Source organism: Coregonus lavaretus, assembly GCF_964263955.1.
Source record: "Coregonus lavaretus genome assembly, contig: HAP1_SCAFFOLD_1073, whole genome shotgun sequence".
NCBI lineage: Eukaryota > Metazoa > Chordata > Actinopteri > Salmoniformes > Salmonidae > Coregonus > Coregonus lavaretus.
Genome location: NW_028156530.1, coordinates 13,134 through 33,076, shown reverse-complemented (window position 1 = coordinate 33,076; position 19,943 = coordinate 13,134). Strand labels below are relative to the sequence as shown.

At 45.6% G+C, this 19,943-nt stretch overlaps 1 pseudogene across 1 annotated transcript; it reads right to left on the bottom strand.

The window, feature by feature from the left end:
• Window positions 1–1,456: 1,456 nt before the first annotated feature.
• On the bottom strand, window positions 1,457–19,130 carry LOC311126260 (tripartite motif-containing protein 16-like; annotated as a pseudogene). The gene is made up of 6 exons: window positions 18,529–19,130; window positions 18,020–18,115; window positions 3,320–3,553; window positions 2,987–3,146; window positions 2,802–2,861; window positions 1,457–2,565 (listed from the first exon to the last, which is right to left on the bottom strand). The product of its transcript is annotated as a tripartite motif-containing protein 16-like (transcript).
• Between the last annotated feature and the right edge of the window lie 813 nt (window positions 19,131–19,943).

Sequence of the window (19,943 nt, the reverse complement as noted above, 5' to 3'; positions counted from 1 at the left end):
AGAGAGAGAGAGAGAGAGAGAGAGACAGAGACAGAGACAGAGACAGAGACAGAGACAGAGACAGGACAGAGAGAGAGAGAGAGAGACAGAGAGAGAGAGAGAGAGAGAGGAGAGAGAGAGAGAGAGAGAGAGAGAGAGAGAGAGAGAGAGAGAGAGGCAGAGAGAGAGAGAGAGAGACAGAGAGAGAGAGAGGACAGAGAGAGAGAGAGAGAGAGAGAGAGAGAGAGAGAGAGAGAGAGAGAGAGAGAGAGAGAGAGAGAGAGAGAGAGAGAGAGAGAGAGGCAGAGAGAGAGAGAGAGAGAGAGAGAGAGAGAGAGAGAGAGAGAGAGAGAGAGAGGCGAGAGAGAGAGAGAGGCAGAGAGAGAGAGAGAGAGAGAGAGAGAGAGAGAGAGAGGAGAGACAGAGAGAGAGAGAGAGAGAGAGAGAGAGAGAGAGAGAGAGAGAGAGAGAGAGATGAGGAGAGAGAGAGAGAGAGAGAGAGAGAGAGAGAGAGAGAGAGAGAGAGAGAGAGGGAGCAGAACCAAATGATTGAGAGGAAAGACAAAAACAAAGGAGGAGGAAACCACTAAGTCATTACCATATTGTCATTTTCTAACGACAGGGAGAAAACATGTAAAATCTAGAAGACTACTTTAGATCTGGTCAGAAGAAGCCTAGTGCACTACGTAGGGAACAGGGAGCGATTTGGGACAGAGACAGTAACTCCCCTGGGTATGAATTGTCTCTCTATCTTATCTGTCTTCTATATGAGTGTTCTCCTCTCCTCCTCTCTTCTCTCCTCTATTCACTCTATTCTATCATCCACACCACATGCCAGCTTCAACACAATCCATTTACAAGTTAAAGACACACCTTGGAATAAATAGCAAAGGAAAACTACTACTAGATGTATTTTTTATTTCCCCATCACCATGAATCATATTTAATAACTGAACAGTAGCAGACCTAACTTCATCTGTTCCTGACTCTAGATAGTGGATTAAAAGACCATCAATCTCCAATGATATTAAAGTACAATTCTGAACATTACTGATATACTGAGTGGGCAAGTCAAGATATCTGCTGGTTTTTATTGTTTGGTTAATAGCACCACCTGCTGGACAGGTTTAATGTTGCTTGACTGAGCAGTATGGGAGAATAAAAGATGCCAAACTTAGGGCCCGGTTTTCCCGGACATCTCCATTGAACATGCTTTTTAGTCTAGGACTAGGCTTCATCTGTGTCCGGGAAACCGGCCCATATAGTTCAATTAGCAAGTAAGTAAGTAACACTACCTGTTCCATGATACTGAGGAAAAATTACATTGAGACAGAGAAACCAATTGAGAAAACATTTCAATGGTTCTGAATGCCAACCAACATACATTAACAGCAAACATCATGATTAATGTAAATGTAGCCAATTAAAACATTGCATTTGAATAAAAATACTTTAAGTTTTAATTAAACTCTGAAGATTGAATCAGTCAGACAAAAATGATTGTACAGAAAAACAGAGTATTATATCTGAGGACCATCACCACCTGCATGACTAGTATCTATGTGGACCCTACTACAGTTTAACCAGCTCAGCTATAGACTACACCAGCATGACTAGTATCTATGTGGACCCTACTACAGTTTAACCAGCTCAGCTATAGACTACACCAGCATGACTAGTATCTATGTGGACCCTACTACAGTTTAACCAGCTCAGCTATAGACTACACCAGCATGACTAGTATCTATGTGGACCCTACTACAGTTTAACCAGCTCAGCTATAGACTACACCAGCATGACTAGTATCTATGTGGACCCTACTACAGTTTAACCAGCTCAGCTATAGACTACACCAGCATGACTAGTATCTATGTGGACCCTACTACAGTTTAACCAGCTCAGCTATAGACTACACCAGCATGACTAGTATCTATGTGGACCCTACTACAGTTTAACCAGCTCAGCTATAGACTACACCAGCATGACTAGTACCTATGTGGACCCTACTACAGTTTAACCAGCTCAGCTATAGACTACACCAGCATGACTAGTATCTATGTGGACCCTACTACAGTTTAACCAGCTCAGCAGTACCATTATAGAGCCAAAACCCAGGATAGAGGGGCTGAGTGAATGTGGTCTGGACTCTGTGGAGGAGGGTCATTGTGTCAGAGACACTGTAGAAGGACAGAGTACCTGCCTTGTGATCCAGGTCCACTCCTACTCTGGAGGACTGAGGGCCTGATACTTCAGTCCCAACATTATTGTGTCTGAACAAATAACCAACACTATAACACTGTAAACTCCAGGACTTGTCATTGTATCCGAATCCACCATCTGTCTTTGTTCTGCTGATGTCTTTATATGAGACTGCTGTAACAACACCCCCCCCCCCACTCCACTCCACCTCCCAGTAACAGCGTCCAGACAGACCCTCTCTACACAGAACCTGGCACCACTTGGTGAATCTGTCTGGATGATCAGGATATGGTTGGACTTGGCCTGTACGTGTCACCTTTCTGTTCCCTTCAGACAGAGAGAGGCGTTTGTGTGCTGTGTTTGGGTCCAGTGTGAGCTGACAGGAATCTGGGAGAAGAGCAGAGCAGAGACCAATGAGGGGAGTTAGAACAATAAGTGAAGTCAGATACTGTATCTACCCTGTCTTTGATTAGAGCACAGCAGAGATCAAATCAGAGAAATATGAGGAGTCAGATAGATACCCAGTCTTTGACTAGATCTACTATTGCTATATATTTCTAGAGGGATTGTTAGGAGTGTCAGTAAAAAGAGACTGTTAGTTACTTCAGAATAAAGAGACTCACATTGTAAGAACTGTTCTCTGGTCTTGGGCTCTGGAGGCAGTACAACATCCACTATATTCACTACAGACACACAAACACATTCACAGAGAGAGGGAATGTTATCATCATACCATATTCCACATGTTTATGACTAGTAGGGAACTTTCAATGGTCTAAAGTTGATGTTCTTATTATTTTCAACACACCTGTAGTGGAGATCTTGGTCCATTCTCCTTTAAGGACGTCTTCTAGTTTCTCTCTCAGTTCAGACACAGTCTTACTCACATCTCCAAAGTACTGAAGAGGACGGACAACGATGCTGGGTAAGTCTGAAGATACACTGGTACCGGAGAGAGACTGATAACTCTGGAGAGAGAGAGAGAGAGAGAGAGGAGAGAGAGAGGGAGGAGAGAGGAGAGAGAGAGAGAGAGAGAGAGAGAGAGAGAGAGAGAGAGAGAGAGAGAGAGAGAGAGAGGGAGCAGAACCAAATGATTGAGAGTTTTAATTTCATATCACATGTATCAAGGCAGTTGAGTTACCTGGAGGAAATGGATGTGATCCTCTGTGTGTGAGAGCTGCTCCAGCTCAGTGCTTCTTTTCCTCAGCTCAGCTATCTCCTGCTCCAGTTGCTCCAGGAGTCCTTCAGCTTGACTCACTTGAGCCTTCTCTTGGGCTCTGATCAGCTCCTTCACCTTAGAGCGCCTTCTCTCAATGGAGCGGATCAGCTCGGTAAAGATCTTATCACTGTCCTCCACTGCTGCCTGTGCGGAGCGCTGTTAAGAGAGAGAGAGAGAGAGACTGACTTGTCTTACTTTAATGAGCCATCCTCATTACACTAACACCCCCACCCTAAAAGCACATTGCGTGACACCACAACCTCTACACAATCACATTATCCAGTACCCAACACCACAGTACAATACACCAACCAGCACCACATTCCAACCGTCCATCCAACCCCTCCTCTCCAGCCGTACAGACAGCCCCCCTGAGCCCCCATACCTCCTGAAACATCTCCACACTGTTGATCATTTTGTACAACTCAAACTCAACCCTAAGGCGTCAACAGTAATGGCATTACCCTGGCAACACAGAAAAAACATGATGAACAGTCTGTCATTGCAGAAAACGGACACCCCTCCCCAACTCCCAGGTCAACCCGAGCCAACCAGCTATTGGTGTCCAGGGCTCCATGTAATACCCTCCACTGGACGACCCCTGACCTTTCCAGCACTGGGAGCTTATAGAGCACCCTCCACCTATACCCTGCCATGCTCTCAGCCCCCACAACCCCCTGCCACTGATGCCCCTTCACTCCCACTAAGCTCAGAGTGTTAAAAGTCAGTAAGTCCTCCAGACTCTCCTGCCAGTCCCCAGTCTCTGCTGTCACTTGCAGTGGTGGAAACGGTGGTGGCCCCTCCTCAGGCTGCTCCAGCCCTCAGTACTGCAGCATAGAAATCAGAGACCCCTGCTGTATTGAGTCTCTCCTGCCGCATGATGAAGATCTGCTGATCCAGACCCAAACCACCAGCCCTCCTCAACAGAGCACATGCTGGTTCCCTCCAGCCCACCTCCGTACGGTACAGAATCCTCTGCGCTGCTTTGAGTCAGAACGCTGCCACCCTGCTCTCCAGGTCCACCAGGCCTTGTCCCCCCTCCTGGACAGGCAGGTACAGCACTGCCGCCCTCAGCCAGTGATGCCCAGACCGGAAAGAAATCACTGGCCAATTTATGCCATAGGGACGATGCCGCCAAGATGTTGATGATCAGAACCCTCCCTCTGTATGACACTTGGGAGAGGAGCCACCAAACGTCCTGGTACACAGTACGTTTGGTCCTTGTGTACAATAGAGTCCAGGTGGGACTTCAGTCTGTTAACGAGGACCTTGGTAAAGACCTTATATTCCACACAGAGCAATGCCACAGGCCTCCAGTTCTTTATGTCGCTCAAATCCCTATTTTGGGCAGGAGAGTCAAAGCCTCCCGTCTACAGCTTAGCAGCAGCTCCCCCACCCCGACGCACTCACACAACACACGTCCTGTAAAATAATTCCCCAGAACTTTTTATAAAAATCCACAGGCAGACCGTCTGAGAGACAGCAGCTGAGAGTTTGTGAAAGGCCAGGGAAATGTCTATTTGATTTATCTGTGACAGAGAGAGTTTGGAAAGGTCTGTGAGCAGAACCTGAGAAAACCCAGGATAATAATAATAATATGCCATTTAGCAGACGCTTTTATCCAAAGCGACTTACAGTCATGTGCATACATTTTTACATTTGGTCCCGGGGATCGAACCCACTACCCTGGCATTACAAGGGCCATGCTCTACCAATTGAGCTACAGAGGACCACAGAGTTCTGCCCTCTATAAATCAGAGTACAACTCCATAGCCTGCTGCCTCATCTCCTCACAACATAAGTTACCCACCCATCAGGCTCCCTCATCTCCCCACAACAGAAGTTACCCACCCATCAGGCTCCCTCATCTCCTCACAACAGAAGTTACCCACCCATCAGGCTCCCTCATCTCCCCACAACAGAAGTTACCCACCCATCAGGCTCCCTCATCTCCCCCACAACAGAAGTTACCCACCCATCAGGCTCCCTCATCTCCCCACAACAGAAGTTACCCACCCATCAGGCTCCCTCATCTCCCCCACAACAGAAGTTACCCACCCATCAGGCTCCCTCATCTCCCCCACAACAGAAGTTACCCACCCATCAGGCTCCCTCATCTCCCCACAACAGAAGTTACCCACCCATCAGGCTCCCTCATCTCCCCACAACAGAAGTTACCCGCCCATCAGGCTCCCTCCTCTCCCCACAACAGAAGTTACACACCCATCAGGCTCCTTCATCTCCCCACAACAGAAGTTACCCACCCATCAGGCTCCCTCATCTCCCCACCAGGGGCGGTGTGTTCATTAGGGCGATATGGGCGACGCACTGCCAAACGGGAAAAGGAAGGGATTTTTTTTCTAATCAATTATATCACGGCAACAGTAGTTATCAGTGTTCTAATCTAGACGTCTGATCTGCCACTAAATGTCCAATCAGGCTAAAGTCGTGCTTCAAATGTCCCCGCCCGTTTTGGGGCGATTTCAGTCAGGTTGAAAATCGCCCAGAAGTCTCTCATAGCCTCTAATGTAAAATCTTTTTTTTTCAAATATCAGAGCTTTCAATACAATCTCTATGGGTTTCTGAGGGCTTGCACTTACGCGCTTTCGTCATAGGTAACATAACCATGAACGTAACTAAGAAAAGAGCGGGTAGCAGCGTCAATCAATTCACTACTACTGTCAACATGGCTACCCTTCAGTGCAACTCGATTGTCTCTTTGAAAGAAGTTCCTATTTGTCGGCGAACAAATCAAGATAAATTGGCAACGAAACAATTAGGACCTCCCAGACCAAATTTAATAATTCAACAGGTTTCTACTAAAGGGGGAAAGTCCTACACCCGAGGATTTTCCAAAAATTGGTATGAACGAAAAAATCTGGCTAGCAGGCTGCGATGTAGCTAATGCAGTTTTCTGCTACCCCTGCTTACTCTTTCACCCTGAAGGCGGCACAGCACCGCTTGGACAGCGACTGGTGTAACCGACATGCACCATCTTTCAGAAAAGATTAAGAAACATGAGCTGTCAAAGACCCACATGGATAGCTGTTTGAGATTGTCTGCTTTGGGGAGAGTGAATATTGCCACTCAACTGGATGAGGGATACAGGCTAGCTGTCCGCCGCCACAACGATGAGGTTAGCAACAGCAGAGTCGTGAACACTGTCTACGAGAATCGAGACGACCTCATAGAATGTTTTGAAGCCATCCGGACGGGTTCATTTGACCAGCCCACCGTGAGAGAGGCATCTGGCTACGTGAGGATGCTACATGATGAAGATTTTATTTTTTTCCTGCGGCTTTTTCACAAAATCATGCCCCACGTCGACATTTTGTACCAGAAGCTACAGAAGAAGGACATCGATGCTGTCTTTATCAAACGTGCCCTCGACAGCTTCACAAGCAGTGTGCAGGCCATAAGGTAAGATTAAATAATATCATTCGATCTTTCTCAAAGCAGAGCTTTATTTGAAAATGTATGCATGAAAGGAGACTGCATTTGTGTTTGAAATTACATTATTCTCATTATATATGGCCAGTGGTGTAATCTAGCTTATTTTATATACTATGTGTACTGTACAGTGGTGCTCATAAGTGTATGAACACATTCTAAAGTTGACTAAAAAGAGGAATAAAAAAATCATCTTTTGGAAATTGATCTTAATGACTTAATTAAAAAAGTTGGAAAATCCAACCTTTAAGGACACCAATTTTATTTTATTTTTTATTCCTCTTTTTAGTCAACTTTAGCATGGGATCATAAGCTTATGAGCACCACTGTATACTGTGCTGAACATCCAGGCTATGTGAGACACAAAGGCTAACTTAAACACTAAAGACTTTATGCATCCCTGCCCATTTTAAGTGGAACTGAAGTATTTGTACTATACATGGATACATTGCATATACCTGTGCATCACATAGACAACAATACTGTACAAAGCCAACAAACACATTGGTCTGTTTGCCTTCAGGGACTCCTCTAAACAGCAGCTGCAAGAAGCAACAGGAGCCAAAAGACCCAGAACAGCTTTGAGAGAAGAGGAGAAGCAGAGGCTGTCTGAAGAGGTCTGCAACACCATCCTGGATCACACCAAAGAAAGGTTCTCTTTCTCTGGCCACCTTGTGAGTGCTACCTTACTGCAAGCAGACATGTTTGAAAGGTACTGCCATTCATTTCCTGATGAGGCTCTGAATGCCACTGTGAATGCATACCCCATGCTGAGCAAGGCAAAGCTCAAGACAGAACTATCTCTGATCTATGAGAATCCTGAATTCAAGGGATGCTGTGGTACACTGGCACTGTACCAGGTTCTCATGAGCTACAACCTCCAGGAGATGTTCTCTGAGACTGTGACTCTGTTGAACATCCTCATAACTACTCCCATGACAACAGCTGAAGCTGAGAGATGTTTCTCAACTTTGACACGAGTTAAGACATTCCTGCGAAATTCAATGGGCCAGGAACGTCTGAATGCACTGGCCATGCTTTCCATGGAGAGGGAACTAGTCCTCAGCATGCCTGATTTCAATGAGAAAGTCATTGACCGCTTTGCTGCATTGAAAGAGAGAAGAGAACAGTTTCAGTACAAGTAATGTAGCCTCTCTCTCTCTTTGTCCCTCCCTGTCTGTCTCTTTAACACACACACGCCCAAATCAGTTCACAGTTGATGTTGTTTAAAATAGTTATTTTTCATTTTAAAAAAAGTAAAAAAAAAAATAATCTGTTCATGTTCATTTTTACAAATCTATACAATTGGCCAGAATATGGTTTTTCATTTTTACAAAGCCATACAGATAGCTGTGTTTACCTTTTCTAGAAATTACTTTCAAATTCTGTTTTCAGGCAAAATGTCTATCACTGTTCATTTTCACAAATCTATACAAGAGGGCAGAATATGGAAGTCTATAAAAATTTCTTATTACCAATAACTTGCATCAATGTTTTCAGTAGCCTCTATCAAAAGCTCCTGCTTGCTTGTTGTGAATTATGCTCAGGTGCACATATTTCCAATTCAACCATGAGGCCTTTTTGAAGCAAGTAATGTGTATATCAGTATTGACTTGTATGCTGCCCCTGTCTTCATGTTGTTGCTGGACATATCTTTTTTAAAATGTGTGTAGGTCACCTAAATCATCAGAAAAATTGCCCCCCCTGAGAATTTTTTCAGGAGCCGCCACTGCTCCCCACAACAGAAGTTACCCACCCATCAGGCTCCCTCATCTCCCCACAACAGAAGTTACCCACCCATCAGGCTCCCTCATCTCCCCACAACAGAAGTTACCCACCCATCAGGCTCCCTCCTCTCCCCACAACAGAAGTTACCCACCCATCAGGCTCCTTCATCTCCCCACAACAGAAGTTACCCACCCATCAGGCTCCCTCATCTCCCCCACAACAGAAGTTACCCACCCATCAGGCTCCCTCATCTCCCCCACAACAGAAGTTACCCACCCATCAGGCTCCCTCATCTCCCCCACAACAGAAGTTACCCACCCAACAGGCTCCCTCATCTCCCCACAACAGAAGTTACCCACCCATCAGGCTCCCTCATCTCCCCACAACAGAAGTTACCCACCCATCAGGCTCCCTCATCTCCCCCATAACAGAAGTTACCCACCCATCAGGCTCCCTCATCTCCCCACAACAGAAGTTACCCACCCATCAGGCTCCCTCATCTCCCCACAACAGAAGTTACCCACCCATCAGGCTCCCTCATCTCCCCACAACAGAAATTACCCACCCATCAGGCTCCCTCATCTCCCCCACAACAGAAGTTACCCGCCCATCAGACAAACTTAAAACAAGGGATTTTCTTGGTTTCCCCACTCTGTTTTTCCAACCCCTCTGGTGAAACAGAGAACTGAGCCCTGTACTATAATATAATATGATGTGCCATTTTGCAGACGCTTTTATCCAAAGCGACTTACAGTCATGCGTGCATATATATATATATATATATTATTGTGCCATGCTCTACCAATTGAGCTACAGAGGACCACAGAGTTCTGCCCTCTATAAATCAGAGTACAACTCCACAGCCTCATCTCCTCACAACAGAAGTTACCCACCCATCAGGCTCCCTCATCTCCCCCACAACAGAAGTTACCCACCCATCAGGCTCCCTCATCTCCCCACAACAGAAGTTACCCACCCATCAGGCTCCCTCATCTCCCCACAACAGAAGTTACCCACCCATCAGGCTCCCTCATCTCCCCACAACAGAAGTTACCCACCCATCAGGCTCCCTCATCTCCCCCACAACAGAAGTTACCCACCCATCAGGCTCCCTCATCTCCCCCACAACAGAAGTTACCCACCCATCAGGCTCCCTCATCTCCCCCACAACAGAAGTTACCCACCCATCAGGCTCCCTCATCTCCCCCACAACAGAAGTTACCCACCCATCAGACTCCCTCCTCTCCCCCACAACAGAAGTTACCCACCAATCAGGCTCCCTCATCTCCCCCACAACAGAAGTTACCCATCCATCAGGCTCCCTCATCTCCCCACAACAGAAGTTACCCATCCATCAGGCTCCCTCATCTCCCCACAACAGAAGTTACCCACCCATCAGGCTCCCTCATCTCCCCACAACAGAAGTTACCTAACCCATCAGTCTCCCTCATCTCCCCACAACAGAAGTTACCCACCCATCAGGCTCCCTCATCTCCCCCACAACAGAAGTTACCCACCCATCAGGCTCCCTCATCTCCCCACAACAGAAGTTACCCACCCAACAGGCTCCCTCATCTCCCCCACAACAGAAGTTACCCACCCATCAGGCTCCCTCATCTCCCCCACAACAGAAGTTACCCACCCATCAGGCTCCCTCATCACCCCACAACAGAAGTTACCCACCCATCAGGCTCCCTCCTCTCCCCCACAACAGAAGTTACCCACCAATCAGGCTCCCTCATCTCCCCCACAACAGAAGTTACCCACCCATCAGGCTCCCTCATATCCACACAACAGAAGTTACCTAACCCATCAGTCTCCCACATCTCCCCACAACAGAAGTTACCCACCCATCAGGCTCCCTCATCTCCCCACAACAGAAGTTACCCACCCATCAGGCTCCCTCCTCTCCCCCACAACAGAAGTTACCCACCAATCAGGCTCCCTCATCTCCCCCACAACAGAAGTTACCCACCCATCAGGCTCCCTCATATCCACACAACAGAAGTTACCTAACCCATCAGTCTCCCACATCTCCCCACAACAGAAGTTACCCACCCATCAGGCTCCCTCATCTCCCCACAACAGAAGTTACCCACCCAACAGGCTCCCTCATCTCCCCCACAACAGAAGTTACCCACCCATCAGGCTCCCTCATCTCCCCCACAACAGAAGTTACCCACCCATCAGGCTCCCTCATCACCCCACAACAGAAGTTACCCACCCATCAGGCTCCCTCCTCTCCCCCACAACAGAAGTTACCCACCCATCAGGCTCCCTCATCTCCCCCACAACAGAAGTTACCCACCCATCAGGCTCCCTCATCTCCACACAACAGTAGTTACCCACCCATCAGGCTCCCTCATCTCCCCACAACAGAAGTTACCCACCCATCAGGCTCCCTCATCTCCCCACAACAGAAGTTACCCACCCATCAGACTCCCTCCTCTCCCCCACAACAGAAGTTACCCACCCATCAGACTCCCTCATCTCCCCCACAACAGAAGTTACCCACCCATCAGGCTCCCTCATCTCCCCACAACATAAGTTACCCACCCATCAGGCTCCCTCCTCTCCCCACAACAGAAGTTACCCACCCATCAGGCTCCCTCATCTCCCCCACAACAGAAGTTACCCACCCATCAGGCTCCCTCATCTCCCCACAACAGAAGTTACCCGCCCATCAGACAAACGTAAAACAAGGGATTTTCTTGGTTTCCCCACTCTGTTTTTCAAACCCCTCTGGTGAAACAGAGAACTGAGCCCTGTACTATAATATAATATAATGTGCCATTTTGCAGACACTTTTATCCAAAGTGACTTACAGTCATGCGTGCATATATATATATATATATTATTTTTGTTGTTGTGTATGGGTGGTCCCGGGGATCGAACCCACTACCCTGGCATTACAAGCGCCGTGCTCTACCAGCTGAGCTACAGAGGACCAGGTGCAGACACATTTATGAAAGCAAAGACAAGGTCATTATTTGGGCTCTAAACACTAACAACCTACCCTTACACACCTCTTTTGCCACCCCTGCACTAAGATTTCTGCCATGGCATTTAAATGTTTTTGGTTTACATATTCCCCCAGTCTTTGCCGCCGTTCATGTTAAGGAAGTCTAACCGTGAAATCTCCATAAGAGGTGGGAGGGAAATCACCACAATCAGAAACCAGTAGAGAAGCCCATAAAGCCGCCATGCCAGAAAAAAACATCAATTTAAGCAGATTCTGAAGACATGCCCTTAAGAACCCATGACCCATTTTCTCAGCCTATACCGCTTCCTGGGTGAGAGGACACTAAACCCCTCATTCTTCATCACGTGTTGTACTGACCTTACAAACCTTCCAGGATCAATCAAATAAGACTCCAGCAGAACCTTCTTTTTCCCCTTTAGTCTCCATCAGGAACCTAGAAAGTTCTCTCAGCGTATATACTGGGCCCTCAGCCTGACTGGCTGTCAGCTCTGGATCCAACGAGCCGTCTGAAAACGAGACCGCCTTGTCCTCCTCTCCCGCAGACTCACCTCCCCCCTCTTCCTCCTCCTCCATTGGCAAGGTACTGTCCTCCTCCTCCCCAGTCTCTGCCCCCCTGCACTTCCCCCCTGATCAGAGCCTCTTCCCCAATGACAGGCAATATTTCCTGGGATGAGCCCACCAAGCCTTCACCCACCGGAGTCTCTGTTACTAGATCAATCAAATAAGACTCCAGAAGATTAGTTTAGTTCTCTCCCTGGATACACCACCACTCCCCCTCACAGGAAAACTCCTCCTGCCTGAGCTTTTTACTGTCCCTTTCCACACTGCTAACGCAAGAGAAAGGACTGAAAACACATTACTGTGAAGTAATATAATGATGATTCATGTTTATTATTACCTGTTTTTATGCTCATGTTTTAAAATTATACCTCATTACTATAACGATTATCAAAAAGCGCGAACATTAATTCAGTCACCTCTGGTCGACATGTATTTTTCTAGTCCATTCATTGTCAAATTCATCAACCAGCACAGAGCCACTCTGCCTTCTCGAACAAGTAGCCAACTCAACAAGCCCCGCAAAAAGCTTGTGCCGCCAGCGGCAGCGAGCACTCTGCCTTCTAGCACAAGGGAGGGGCATGTTGAGGTACATTTTCTAACAGCGATGGTTGCATGATTTATTGGTGGGCTGGAATATATGAGATATTAAGATGATGTCATAATGCATGTTTACTAGGGTTGAGGTTAGCGCATCTGACTAGGGATTATTTGGCCGGGGTTCAATACCTGCTAGAGTTAATATTTTGTTGCTCTCCCAAAAGCAACACAGGCCTAATACGAGATATATAGCTAACTGTAAAGTAATGAGTGACCTTTTTAGAAAATCATAGGACATAGTCTTTGTTTGCATGCTATTTTATGCTTGTAGCCTATAACTGATGCATTGTGGTCTTATGCAGCCATCTATTGGAAATATTTAGCAATTAAAAGTTAATTATTCACGTAAAGACAAAACAAATGAATAGGTTTATAGCTCTCTTACTCCTCCCTGTGGCCTTCTGTGGGTACTACATACCTCATTCACGACACTTGCTAGGCTCATTATCTGAGGTAGCAACTGTGTCAGATCTATAAATCAATAAGCTACAACTATCCATTTAGTTTACAACTCAGTGAACCTGCGCAGCATTCGCTCAATTCAATGCCTACGAACTTACAGATTTCGACACATATCAAATTACCCAGCAGTAATATAGAAACAATAAATGTTTTAAAAAATTTAAAAAGTTATTTCTTAATTGAAAAAATGTATTCTGGCTGTTTAAAATCAGCCACATCTTGAAAAAGAGGACGGACATGCGTTTTGTTTAGATTATACACCTTTTTCTGAAAGAAAATATGATTAACCATGACCAGAACATTTTAATTGTTTGATTGCCTCTGCGCAAACCATACGTAGCACTGTGGGTCACCACAATGTGTACCCAGGTGAACAGTGAGTTTGCTCACCTAGTAGTCATAACCTTGTTAATAATAAGTTACCTGAGGTAAAGCTACAATGTTAATACGGGCTGGTCTCATTACCAACAATAGTGAAGCTGGCATTGTGACCCAGAACAATGGGCTGGGAATAGAACTTTCATTAGGCGAGTTGGTGCCACAGAGCTCAAAACAATTAATAGGAGCTGGCAGGGTGAAACATGCCCTATTATTTCTAAACTACGGCAAGCATCTGGGACATATTGTAATATTATGAAACTGGGCTCCATGGCGGATGCAATGAAGTAGTTTTATCAAAAAAAGGCGTTCAAAATGTATTGTGTCCAGCCTAGTCCTAGCCCCCGCTGCCGGCTGGTCGCGCTTGTCTGCACTAGCATTATGCCCTACATCCCCACACTAGAAACACCCAAAACTATCTGTGCTAGCAAACCCTGTGTTCCACCCCTCCCCTGTGTAACCTTGAAGTTTGTTAAGAAACAAACACTTGTCTACGAAAAGAGACATGTTTAACGGATTCCGCTTGGCACCCAGCCGAGAGCACACGAAAACCACTTGCAAATTTACCAAAACTAACCAACTACTTGCGGTCTGTTCGTAAGCAATAAACGGAGGCAGATTAGCCACCACAACTCTTATCGAAAGAGGCGACATCTGCACCAACACACCCCTCACAAAAATCCCACTCGCAACAAGACAAACCTTTTTCATTAACACAACCACCGCCTTGTTCATTCTGGATGCAGAGTGCAGATGTTCTGCTCCAACCTGTTCGCCGACCATGAGCAAAACTTCCTCCACACCTTTCTCCGGAACGCACCCGAAGCGACAGCGTTTCTTCTCCACTCGGTTGAGGCCATCACGCCGCCCTAACAAACTACCCCTACTCCCCCCTCAACTCTAAACGATAAATAGTGGAAACCAATAAACAAACCCTCCACCATGAGAAAATACATTCAGAAAATACGCAAGAACCAAAAGAAAAAAGAATAGTAGCCCTCCTCACGAACCACAAATCTCTCACACAACCAACTTCTTCTTCTATGATATAATGGCGGTCCACAAACCAACGTTAAAGGTGCATGCCGCCACCTACTGTGCTGGAGTGTGTGGTCAATCACGGTTTCCAACATTTCTAAATCCTCCTACCTAACTCAGTACTTCTGAGAAAATAAAGAAGAGCCCTACTAACTTCTAATAGACCCTCCCCCATCCCCAAAATCCCTTCCAACCCCCCCAACCCCGTCCAACCTCAATGACCCTACACTTCAATCTTTTCCTCTCTTCAACATACTTACAACAATATAACAACACATGCTCCACCGATTCATCGACCATACCTTCCAGACACAAACCATTCCCATGCTTGCCAACCAGATGTAATGACGAGATCAATGTACAATGTCCTAAACGCAATCGAGTAAACACCACCTCTTCCTTCCTAATCTGACTTTTGAATCTTGGTCCATCGACCTTTCTGTAAAACTGTAAACTATTCATATAAATGCCGGCCCTTGTGCTCAGAGTACCATCTCTTCTGCCACACATCTATCAAAATGGCTCTGATCTTACATTTGGCCTCACCTCTACCCAGTGGAACATTAATATCAATTATATCTCGTTTCAAAGCTCTTTTAGCTAACTGGTCTACAATTTCATTCCCTTCCACACCCGAATGTGCTGGGACCCAGCAGAAACTCACTACTACACCCATTCTCTCAATTCTCCATAATAACATTAATACCTCCAATAGCAGGTCACTCCTATTAGATTTAACAGATGATAAACTATTCAATACAGACAGAGAATCTGAGCATACTATAATTCTAACAGGTTGTACGTCCTCCACCCACTGGAGGGCAACTATTATCACCAACAGTTCAACTGAGTATACTGACAGTTCATCTGTTAGTCTTCTACATATCTGCACATCAAATTCAGGAACGTAAACGCCTGCTCCTGTGAGCCCACTATCTGGGTCCTTGGATCAGTCTGTGAAAAGCATTAAAAAAGCATAACAACTTTTACCAATGTAATTGTCAACCAGTTTCACTATATCACTGACTTCAAACCAATCTTTCCTTTTCTCTACCAAGGTTAGATCAACAACAGGGTCTGGGAGTAACCATGGAGGAACATCCCCTATCACCACAGAAGGGCCAACCTCCAACTCCCTCAAACCACTCTCATCAGCAAGCTTTCCAACTGTCCAACCAAAACCACTGCCTTGTCTACTAGTATATTCCCAACAGTCATCTAGAACAGTAGCAGTGGGATGCTCAACCTCACAGCCTTTCAACCCAATAAGATAATGAATTTTTGTTACGCTGTATATCCAAAGGCATCTCTCCTGCCTCCACCAGTAAGGCACATACAGATGTTGATTTAAATGCACCAATACATATCCTTAAAGCTATATACTGGATTCTGTCCAGCTTCTGAAGCCAAGTTTTGCCTTGTTCGATAAACTATACACCCGTAATCAATTGTCGTCCTGATCAGAGCTCTATAAATATCCATCAACGATTGGTTATGAATGGGGTGCTGACAGACAGAGACCCACACAACCAACTACTGCAAAAGTGATGGAATGAGAGAGGCAGAGACACTGTATATTGCCATAATGTAACGTTTCTTCTTCTTTGGAGTTTAACGGCAGTTGGCATCCAATATGTTGCATTACTGCCCCCAACTGGAATATAATATAACTCTATTTTACTTTGTGATACAAAATGGGAAAAGGGGAAAGGAACATTTAATTAAAAACCTTCCGACTAACCCTACACTCATTAAACACCCACTACCCCATTCCATTACTTTGACCCTATCTGCTCCTGCACCATGCCAACGACCTGGGAGGACGGGACACCACCACTCAACACACCCTGTAACTCTTCTGAAGTCTAATCTTGTATGCCCAAATACTTCTCTGCAGCTGCCACTACAACATCTATTTATCCATATATTATGCTAACCTTACTAAAGCATATATCACTCGTTGGCCTATCCCTCTGTGCTGGCACAGATCTACTACTCACAGGGATCCTCTCAGGATCTCTCACCCTTGACCCATCCTCCTCTACTTTCTTCACTGCCTCAGCATACGACACCTTCTGCACTACTCTGACTCTAGCCACCTCATCCTGCCTCTCTCGCACCGGACACTTCAGATCCCCAGCAACATGGGCATCCCAACAGTTGACACACACAACTTTATCGACCAAAACTACACAATCCTCTATCCCATGCCCTCCTGCACACTTCCCACATCTTGGAATCTCCCTCCTACAAACTGCTGCAACATTACCATAAACGTTGCACCTGAAACAGCACAGTGGATTCACCACAAAAGCTCTAACAGAATAACTGATATATCCTACCATGACTTTGTCGGGTAAAGACTCAAAACTCAAAAGGACTGACAGTGACTCCTCTGTTTCACCACGCTCAACACCGGGTCTGTGTTGCACCAAACGGCGGGAATCACAAACACCAGCAGTCTTCAACCTTAATTGCTCCACTTCTACACTTAACGCTACCCCAGAAATCACTCCTTTCAATGGTGCCCTGTTCCTAAGAGCAAAGCAAGAAACAGATCTTGACCCAAGTTGCGTGACACGGAGCGCCCACTCCCTCTGGTCAGAAGAAACACAAACAAATATCACAAGTCCACTACAGGTTACCTTCACTGATTCAACTGCACCCAACTCCTTTCCCACCCACCCTGAAACCACAAATGGATCTGCCAAAAGGTATGGATCCACTTTCTCCAACAATGTAACTCCTACTGCACCAGATTCTTCTTTATCATGTCCATTGATGCCAGGCTCTGGTTCTGAGCTCTTCACCACACCTTCTACCTCACTTAACTCTCCCTCATTCATTTCCATTTCACCTCCAGAACTCGGTCTGGCGCACGGCTCACTCTGTTTGCACTTGAGTTATAACATTTGAAAGTCTCTATTCCATTGAAACTTTTGTGAGTGTAATGTTTACTGTTAATTTCTGGTGGTTTATTTCACTTTTGTTTAGTATCTATTTCACTTGCTGTGGCAATGTAAACATGTTTCCCATGCCAATAAAGCCCTTTGAATTCAATTGAATTGAGAGAGAGAGAGAGAGAGAGAGAGAGAGAGGGCTCCATGTTAATGTATAGGGGACATGAGTCAGTCATGGTTACTCATGGTTATGTGATGAGGTGGCCCCGCCTGCGACTTCAAAATCAGTGTCGGCCCTCAGCCCAATAGGGAATGTCCTCTTGGTGAAACGGTCAAGATGTTGTTTTCTCCCTCAGTAGACTCGGGTTCATATCCCGCCGGTTACATTAAGCAGTCTATTCTCTGAAAGGGGTCTTGTTTCCAACAGTGGGGTCAGTGGGATTGGATAGAGGCCTGTCTCTCTCCCTCTCTCTGACTGGAGGAGAGAAGTGAAATGGTGTGTCTCCTCTGGTCAACAATACTCACCTTGAGAGACTCCACAGCCTGTTGGAGCTCCTTCAGGTCCTTCTCTCTCTCCTGGAATCTCTGCTGGACTTTCTGCTGACTCATCCCCAGCTGCCTCTGTGGAGAATCACTCTTCAATGAGCTATCAAGCTTTATTTGTCCACTAGATCAATAGTATAGTAATGGGACATAGGGCACATTGAAGATAGGGATTAAAATGTTGAGGAAGTGTCTGTGTGAAATTATATTATTAAGTTGTTATGTGAATGATTATAGTTTTAACAGTGCACAAAACAGGGGAGCTGATTGGGTGTTTGATAACGAATGATAATGGTGTTTGACTTTAGAAAATGGTTATACATTTGGAGAATCTGGGTTAGCATATCTATATAATCAAGGTTTGTGTTCATATTTGTTCTGCCGTGGATCGATATCATTTGAATGATCTCATATTCAAACAGCCTTAGCTCCTACTGTATCTTTAATTATTTGTTTATCAGACAGTCACCAACAAGTAGTTCTGGTCTTACCTGTTTCTCAGTCCTCTCTGCTGCAGCTGACACTGTTTCATGGCCTTTATGTTCATCCATCACACACTGATAACAGATACACTGCTGATCGGTACGACAGTAAACCTCCAGCAGTTTGTCATGATGAGAGCAGATCTTCTCCTGTAGTTGTGCGGTGGCTTTGACCAACTTGTGCTTCTTCATAGTGAGGTTGGAGGTGAGTCTCACAGTAAGAGGCCAGACACACCAAACAGGACATGAGGGCTTTCTGCTTTCTGGTTCCAGTGCAGAAATCACACGCCACATCTCCAGGTCCAGCATAGCACAGAGCAGGAGGGGGAGCAGCCTGGAGTCCTGTCTTCTTCAGTTTCTCCACCAACTCAGCCAACATGTTATTTTTCCTCAGATTAGGCCTTGGAGTGAAGGTCTCTCTGCACTGAGGACAGCTATAGACCCCTTTCAGAACATCCTGATCCCAGCAGTCCTCAATACAGCTTCTACAGTAACTGTGTCCACAGGGGATGGTGACCGGCTCCTTCAGTAGATCCAGACAGACAGAACAACAGAACTGGTCCTGGTCCAGCAGAACTCCCTGCTGAGCCATTTGGACGGTTGTTCACTCTCACACAGACAGACGACACAGAGACTCAGATCAGTTTCGTTTCCTCAGAAGAGAGTTTGTGGGATGGGAGGGACTTCCTGGTTCTGCCAGAGGGGTGGGGTTAAAAGGAGGGAGGGAGGGGTTAGAGGAATAGAGGAAGAGAGAGAGGAACTGCATGCAACAGGAAGAGGGAGACAAATAGTTTTGTTCCTAGGTTAGAGGCCTTAACATGGAACAAATGAAATAATGAATCTTAAAATGTGAGTTGTTAGAATATATAAAGGATAACAGTTTCTATGAAGAACATATGTATAATTATTTTAATGACCTTTATAATGCCTTATAATACACTAATGTGTTATAATTAAGCAATAAGGCCTGAGGAGGTGTGGTATTTGGCCAATATACACTACCACAGCTAAGGGCTGTTCTTAGGCACAACGCAACGCGGATTGAGAATGATGTAACACTTTCAAAAATCAAATCAAATTATTGGTCGCATACACATATTTAGCAGATGTTATTGCAGGTGTAGCGAAATGCTTGTGTTCCTGGCTCCAACAGTGCAGTAATAACTAACAATACACACATCTAAAAAGTAAAGGAATGGAATTAAGAAATATATAAATATTAGGACGAGCAATGTAGGAGTCTGGAGTGTAAATATATTTATAAACTGGGTAGTTCAAGCCCTGAATGCTGATTGGCCGACAGCCGTGATATATCAGACCGTATACAAAACATTTATTTTACTGCTCTAATTACGTTGGTACGTTAATAGCAATAAGTCAGTTTTAGAACACCTACTCATTCAATGGTTTTTCTTTATTTGTAC